This window comes from Macrobrachium nipponense, chromosome 12, assembly GCF_015104395.2.
Source record: "Macrobrachium nipponense isolate FS-2020 chromosome 12, ASM1510439v2, whole genome shotgun sequence".
Lineage (NCBI taxonomy): Eukaryota > Metazoa > Arthropoda > Malacostraca > Decapoda > Palaemonidae > Macrobrachium > Macrobrachium nipponense.
The window spans coordinates 25,533,466-25,542,058 of NC_087205.1; the positions used below are offsets into that span (position 1 = coordinate 25,533,466).

General features: G+C 39.3%; 1 long non-coding RNA gene across 1 annotated transcript; it reads left to right on the top strand.

The window, feature by feature from the left end:
- Positions 1–502: 502 nt before the first annotated feature.
- LOC135224422 (uncharacterized) lies at positions 503–5,254 on the top strand. Its single transcript, XR_010316726.1, has 2 exons — positions 503–799; positions 4,147–5,254. It is a non-coding gene; the product is annotated as an uncharacterized LOC135224422 (long non-coding RNA).
- The last annotated feature ends 3,339 nt before the right edge of the window (positions 5,255–8,593 follow it).

The following is an 8,593-nucleotide window of genomic DNA, read 5'->3' on the forward strand; positions in this document are numbered from 1 at the left end:
GCTCACGCATACAAACTGGAAAACTGGCATATCAAAGTCCAGTAATTTTGCTTGGATAAGCCAACGTGCAGAGACTAGAAAGATTGTTTCGCAAACTGTTTGCAAACAATGTTTCCTGCCCAAACCTCAGTTGTCGTCAGGATGCTTGTTGGATGGAGTAGCCTCTGTATTCTACTTGGCTATTTTAATGCACTCGAGGAGGGATTGATAAGAGAAAGAAAAAAAGATGAGTAAGGAAGTCTTCAGAAAAAGGAGCTCGTCATGCTGACTTGCCTCTGGCGGAACTGAAAAAAGATAAATACACACACGTATCCATGCAGTCTACATGTGCATATATATATATAAGCATGTATATACATATAAACATATACATACATTATACATGTGTATATATACACATACACACAGAAACACTAAATATTTTCCATTCTGGATGTGGAACAAATGTGTGGTAAGAAGTGTTCGCAAACTTCCAGAAGTTAATGCTAATAAAATTAAAATAATAAAAGACTTTGCACTTGGAAACTTCTGCCTATATATATAGGTAATAAGTGGATGCCATAAATACGGTTATTATACTAAAATACAGATAACAAGATAAGCAAATGCGTTTTATCTCGTCGATTCTTGTGATAATCTGGAGAAAAGCTTCCCCAGTGACGTCGAGAGGAGTCTACTGCATGACAACTCAGCCTAGCAGTGTTGCTTATTACGTTGCCGGTGGTGAAAGTCTTCGGTGTGGTCCGGGATTTGAGTTTTGCTATGTTCCCGGATTATTTTTAGACGGTTTACGTTCACTGTAAGTGATAGACGCACGTTGCCTACTTAATGTTTAAAAGGTGTCGTGACGAAAATGGATGCAAACCCCGATTTGGGCGTGAAGATTATTATTGGTCTATGCTTCTCTTTTTTGTTTAAACTTCACTGCGACATTGAGCATTTCACAGTTCTCGCTTTTCAATAGGCCTTGGAATGCCCAGAATTCGTCCTCAACATCAAGATTCATGGAAAAGAGCTGATTTATTGAATTCATTGGGTAACTCAGTGAATTCAGTCAAAGTTAGGCTTTATGGTTTTCCATTTAAATTTTGGATGACAGTTCACACCTGATAAGCAACGACACAAATTTGCATCATAAGACCACGAACTTCCTGAACTTCTCACCCGAATTTATTCAACAGGATTTATCCATCTGGTATTTAATTCTTCCACTTGCTCTGTCATGGATAGGCTATCTTTTAAGAACTACGCCATTTACACTTTCAATTAGAAATAAACAATAAAACGTCCATAGAATCTAAGTGTAGGCCTAGATAGTATAAGACGAAATATCATGATTATAAAAGCAAAAAAGCAACTGATGAAACTGTATTAGACGAAATTCCAGATAAAATACCAGAAATAGGGGTAATTGTTGTCGTAATATTACTGCCTTGTGTGTACGCTGTTGTGGTGAGGGCGGGAGTTATCTCAAGGTCAATTTGAGACACGGAGCACATTTTTATTTCTTGTGTGAATGCTTACATTCTCCTTTTGTATCTTATTTCCTTCAAAATACACCCAAGATCTTCTCCTGTAATATTTCCGATATTAAGTAGATTTAAGATCACGGAAAATAGTTACTTTTTTTTCGGTTTCAGCTCTTTCTCCTTGTCTGTTGATGAATGTTCAAGGTCATTAACAGTTCAGCTGACACCAACAAACAGCATACCATTAGATTCTCTGTGGACCACAGCTGACGAAATTAGGATTCAGCGTCATGTTTCATGCCTTACGTAACGTAAAGTTTTGTTTTAAACCCTTATCATGTAGTGATACTCAGATCCATGCAAGCGTTTTTATAGTTTTGATGTAAACTTGAGACCTGCTTAAGTGTTATTACTATGGGTCTGACTATAATAGTCGCAAGATTGCAAAAGAGGTCTTGTGGATCTTGCATGCTCTTCGTAGCATCTCTGTAGTATAACCGAGGTTGACGTCGTTATTTAACGGGTCTTTTTATTATCATTATACTATTCAGTAGATGAAACCTATTCATATGGAACAAGCCCACCAAAGGGGCCATTGACTTGAAATTCAAACTTCCAAACAATATATAAGTGTTCATAAGAGGAGGTAAAGGGAAATACAGTAGGCAGAGATCCCACTCATTAAAAAAAAAAAGAGAAAAATGTGTTGATAAATTGATCAACAGATAAAAATGTATTAAAATGCACAAAGAATAGTACTAGCTAGGGTAGCAATGCACTGCATCTGCGCTTGAACTAGTGAAGTTCCCATTGCACGACATCCTCTGGGAGGCTGTTCCACAGTCCAACGGCATGGGGGGAACTGTGGAATTTTGGAGGAGTTCGACAGCGCATCTCGTTGCTCACGGCAAACGCAATAACTAATCTGAGTTGTGAGATGGTGGTGACCTTCACTTTCCCTGAATTAACTGTTTTCTGAAATCGCATCAAATCTCAGCTCCAAAGGATCTTGGTACATTAGCCATTATTTGTTTTTTTAATCTTCTTTCGGTAATTCAATACAGCACACGCACTGCGCGTGCCCAGTGCTTGGTATGTTACTGAAAGTATAAAAAAATTGACATAATTAATGCGGCCAAGTAAAGAAAGCTTTATGAAGGAAAGGAATTATCACCACCTCGTCACGAATGCACATAAAGGTTGAAATTCTTTTCCCTTTTTATGAAAGTTTCCAACAGCAGCTCATAAAACTAACGTTTTTTTTTTACTAGTTCATAATTTTTACGAATTATGCGCTTTGTATTTGTAGACAGTCGAAGGACAGAATATATTTCCACCCTAAACTAACTATTTTGGGGGCTTCTCCATCTTCTGAAGCAAGACACGTTAATTATGGTTTTTATATCTTAATTTTCAGTAAATACTAAATAGCGCCGTCAGAGCACCTTTATATCAAAGAGAATTCTAATAATTTGAAGGCAAAACCATATTTATTGCAATTTCTGTATGTCAGAAATATTTTCACATTTTAATGAATCCAGTTGGGTTTTTAGTGCCACATTCAGTTTTTTTTTTTTTTTTTTTTTTTGCGGGGGAGGGGAGGGGGTAGGAGTTGATTTGGGCATGTCTTCCCTTGTAGGAGCTGATGGAAGTGCTGTATGTTGCTCTAAACAGAAGGCGTAGCTTTTGGCTCAAGTGCACTGCATAATATTGTAATAAAATGTAAACTTACACAACAACAAGATTCGATAACACTGAACAAAACGGCAATAAACTCTTTTAGTTATTGTATTTCTAACCTCAGATAACTGAACTCTGCTGGAGAAACTGATATACTGCAAAATCTTAATTGTAAGGTAAAACAGCCTCTCTAAAACCCAGGGGATTTCTGAATGTCCTTAATTTTTATGAATGAAGTAAGGGACTGTTAGTAAGCAACTATGGAACAACCAATAAGAATTCGTGATATGCTCGTTTTTAGCAACCAATCAGACGACCGTATATATATTTCCCGCCTCAACTAACAGTATTTTGAGAGTTCCTCTTATGTATTGCTGTTTGGAATAAGAAAAAGAAATTCGCAAGTTTTGACCCGTTTGATTTTTTTTTTACATCCGTTAGAGTGTGTGTGGGTGTGTGTGTGTGTGTGTGTGTGCGTGTAATGATTCACCATGTATTGCAAACTTATTGCAATACAAGCAAAAATTGATTATCCAGAGAAACAGAAATAGTGGTAAATCAATTATGACTATTCTCATGACAAATCATGAGAATTAAATTGGCGGGGAACTAAATCACTTGCATAGCTAATTGCCAGATGTTGCCAGGCTTTACCTGATTGGATTAAACTTTGAAATGTTTCCATTTCTTGCAGTTTCTAGTTCCAGATCAGCTAATAATCAGGAATTAGGAAAAAAATATAAACCTTCTACGACTGTTCTAGAATTCTTTATTAATAATCACGTTCATTAATCTCTCTCTCTCTCTCTCTCTCTCTCTCTCTCTCTCTCTCTCTCATGGATTCTACGTTGACATACGAGATGCGCTTCGCTCTGTGATAGAATATTGACAAAAACAATTGCTTCTTTGTTTACAGTACTCTGTGATAAAAGAAGCCTCGTGAAAAATATCAGTAAAAATGTTTACTTAGGCGCTCATCTTTTGTTTTGTCTTTCAGTTTGTTCGAACCTGAGTCCATAAGATGGCGATGGTCAGCAGACGATGGCACCAGAGGGAACATCATTTGGGATTGTTTTCTGACCAGCAAAGGGAAGATGGCAGACTTCAGAGAGACATTGAGAGTGGGGAGACACTGGGCAACCCCGTGGTTATTCTTAGGAAAGTGTCTCCCAAAAACCGTAGTATAAATGCTGATCGCCATTCCATGTATGAGAGAAGGATCCCAACGCCTCTCGTTCAAGAGTACCGTCTCCACAGACATTTCCGAATCAAGGAAGCTTTGCGTTTGGCTGAGCTGTACAGTCACGTCACCAAAGGCCCGGAAAACTTTGGCAAGAAGGGCAGGGGAAGCGCGAAAAAAACGAAAAAAATTCCTCTGGCTTCTGCGGGAGCGTCCAGGAATAATAACCCCAATTCACTGCCGGGACCCGAAGAGGAGGAGGAGGAGGAGGGGGACTTCGATAGACGGCAGCGTCAAAAACCCGACGGCGAGATCCTGGTCAACATTTGGGAGGAATTCAGATACGGGTCTTCGGTGCTGAATGAGAAAAGCTCCACCCCAATCACTCACGGAGGCTGCGAATGGGCCAGGCCGTTCTTGGCCAGTCTGCTGCCGAAGCCTGTCGTCGATGTCATCTTGTACGTTCTGTTCTTCTCCGTGTATTTCGTGTCGTGCTGCCTCTATAACGACTACCTTGAGTTAGGGTGCTATTTGCTTTACGACCTGCATCTGAGGATACACGAAAATGCCGAGAAACATTACGTTAAAGTGAAGTTCATAGGGTCGCCGTTTCAGGGTCCAATGTACTGCATTATCCGGATGGTGTGCCAACACTGTCACCACTACGAGAGTAACAAAGTCGTCCTCAGACTAATGAAGAAGATGAAGAGAGATGTCGTTGAAGCTTATTCGTCCAAGTGAAATGCAAATCTACGTGTATAGTTTACCTGATATTCATATACAAACGAACAGATATTTATGTATGTATAACTGATGAAGAGAGTTTCAATTCAGTGGTTTTGTTAAGATTAGTCATGGAGGTTTTATTAATGTTTGACGATGCTATAAACCCTTTTGTTTTATAAATTGAAAAAAAATTTATAAACGTTTTTTTCCTTCGTTACCTGTAATGATTATTTCGTAGCGTTATTCATTCATTTCCGAAGACCCGAAAGATATAACTTTGAAACACAGAAAAGGTTTGCAAATATAAATAAATCAATATATACGCATATATCCCAAATGCCTCACAATTTGTCGTTGTATCGTTATTTATGTATATAATTTTTTTGTGGTCACCGTATTTTAATTTTCTCTATGACTTTTTTTTTATGAAATTGGCAATATAATCCTACACTTCAGAAGGTCAGTTATTTCTCAACTGCTAAATCATTCATACAACTTCTTTGTGTATACATCTCAGGTAATTTCGATGACTAAGCGCAACTTGAATTTGACGTTCGTAGAATAACCGTGTCTTTCGACGGCACGGGCTCTTGCTCATAAGAAAACCCGAAGACACCAATATTTTCCTGCTAATGTTGTTGTTATTTGCTCATATTTTCTTTGAAGAGATAACTGAATACTTATCAACAACAACAACATAATTTAAATAATGCGCCAAGTTTATTCGGCGCAATCGAGTTTAGACATATGTTTCAGTGGTCTTTCGGTATTATGGTATATGAGCCACGGCGGCCCATGAAACTTTTAACCACGGGCCGGTTTTGTACTGGCTTATATCGTTACCAGATGTACGATTATCCAGATAGTACAATGGTTTTTTGGCGGTTGATGTTGATAAAATGAACAGTGTAGATGTGTTCAAATGCTTTCCCGGTAATAGAATAAAAAAAACTAATTTATTCATCGTCAGCTGTCGTTGATGACCACGAAGACGTGACGCGGAAGTCATCAACCAATAGCGCTCCTCTGACCGAGTCGTACGTCAGTCAACCAATCACGGACGAGCTCTCGATCGAGTCCTTGGACAAACAGCCAATTAAGCCCCTCGGGAAGCTGTGGTCAACGCTTCATTTGCTGTGGGATGTTTCCGCTGTTGACTCCCGACAGCCAATCACATCTCGAAACTGAATGTGTGTGTGACGTCGCCAGCCAGCCAGCGGTGGTTCATGCAGTCACTCGAGCGTGGCAAAGCTTTTTTTTGGAGCAACGGTTAAATATGTTTAATCAATAAGATTTTTTCCTTTTTTTTTTCTTTCTTTCTGTCGATCCAAACGTGAGGATGACAGTTTGAATATATTCAGTCGATAAGCTGTCTAGCTTGAAATCGATTCATTTTGAGTTTCAAGAGGACTTTTTCTTTTCTGGTTTTCCACCGAAGACAGCTGAGGATTAGGCCTATGAATTTAGAATTTCTCTCTGGTTTTTGACCGAAGGCAGCAAAAGATCAGGCCTATGAATTTAGGATATTTCTCTGGTTTTCGACCAAAGACAGCAGAGGATTAGGCCTATGAATCTAGAATTTCTCTCCGGTATTCTACCAAAGACAGCGAAGGATTAGACCTATAAATTAAGAATTTATCTCTGGTTTTCGACCAAAGACAGCAGAGGATTAGACCTATAAATGTACGATTTCATTAATCTTACCCTTGTTTTTTTATTACAATTTTTTTTTTTTTTCATAGAACCATATACCAACCCCGTGTATCACTGCACATACTTCTGAATTTTAACTTCATTGTTTTTATTGGGGGTCATCTCTGCTGCTTATCTTTTCATGGCTTTTCATCACAGCTGTTTCTCTTATGGGATGAATCATACAGGGTGTCCATAAAGTCCCAGTACCACTACAAGTATCTATTGCACAGGATGGTACTGGGACTTTATGGACACCCTGTATTTTACTGTCTGTATGCGATTATATTTTTGCTGTAGTTCTACAACTGAAAACTAACCCTTTGTGGGATGAATGACCACTTCACTTTTCAAGAAGAAATGCGAATGACTTTTATTGCAAGAATCAATCTTATCTTTCTGTTTATAGTGTTTATCTGTTATCCAATTATCTATTTTTCTATTTCCAGGCTATCTATCTGCTATCAAAAATGCCAATAGAGTTTTCTGTATAGCGTATAAATGCTGTACTAGCAGCATCCCTTAAAACTGTCAAGATTAACTTTAACGTTAGATAAAATGGAAACTACTGAGGCTAGAGGGCTGCAATTTGGTATGTTTGATGATTGGAGGGTGGATGATCAACGCATCAAATTGCAGCCCTCTAACCTAGTCAGTTTTTAAGATATAAGGAAAGACAGAAAAAGGGCGGACGGACAGTTTTAACTTCAGATGGACTTAGCTTTTCTAAAACATAAAATAGAAACTCATAGCCATAAAGTTACAAAAAAATAGACCAAAACAGACTTTTGTCTGTTTTACACGTTTCCTTCTATATATTTTAAGTCCTTTTTTCCCCTACCCCAATCGCATGTTATTATACATTTTTCTTTTATATCCATGATGTAAATCCTTAATTGTATATCTTCCATTTTATGGCACTTCTTAGGACTTCTTCCATATTAGACACAAAAAAAAAAAAATTGCCATTAATGTGCTGTTTGAACCGCTCTTTGTTTATAGTAGGTAAAGAAGTCATTAAGATTTGAGATTCCGTAAGGTACACACATACCCATCAATTCGTCTCGAAATGGATTAGTACTATATGGACGACGTCGTTCAAAAATACGTAAGTCTTTATTTGAATCTTCATCAACAACAATAATACACGCTCTTTCATACATATTTACAAATGATGCAGTTAAGCAGACACGAGACTTTCATCGAAATGTATCACGTGTCACACGTGACAAGAGGAGGAGGAGGAGAATGACGTTCTTGGTATCACTGGGTGGCCTGAAATTTCTTGGACGCTCGCAACTTCTTCGGGATGTACTCTTCTTGATCAGTCTCCATGAGTTCGGGGCACTGGTCAGCCTCTCCCTCCTCGCCGCTCATACCCCTTTGGCAAAGAATGCTGCTGCCGATGGCCGACTGGTTTGGGAAGTCCTCGTATTCCTCTTGGATGACCTGCGTCCTCGATCCATTGGCGACGCCCTGCATTTTCAGTCTCGGAGAGTCTTCCAAACCGGGTGACCCGTAGCCAGACGAGGCACCGGAATCGTGGATGTCGTTCTTCGGGGTATGGGGTCGGATGGGGGCATGCATGGCGGGATGAAAAGGATAAGGATGGTGAGTGAGGAGGGGCAGACCCATATGCGTTGGAAGTTGATTCGTTGGAGGCGAGAGGGTACCGGGCATGGCTATGGACGCTTCGGCGAAATAATTTTGGGAGGGGCCGCTTTCGTCCATCAGATCTGCTGGCACTTTTGAGGTGGTCCTGGATGCCTCCTCGAAGGCTCGATTACAAAGGCGACTAGTAGACAGGGACAAATGGATGACTTCTTCTTCCTCTTCTACTTCGGCT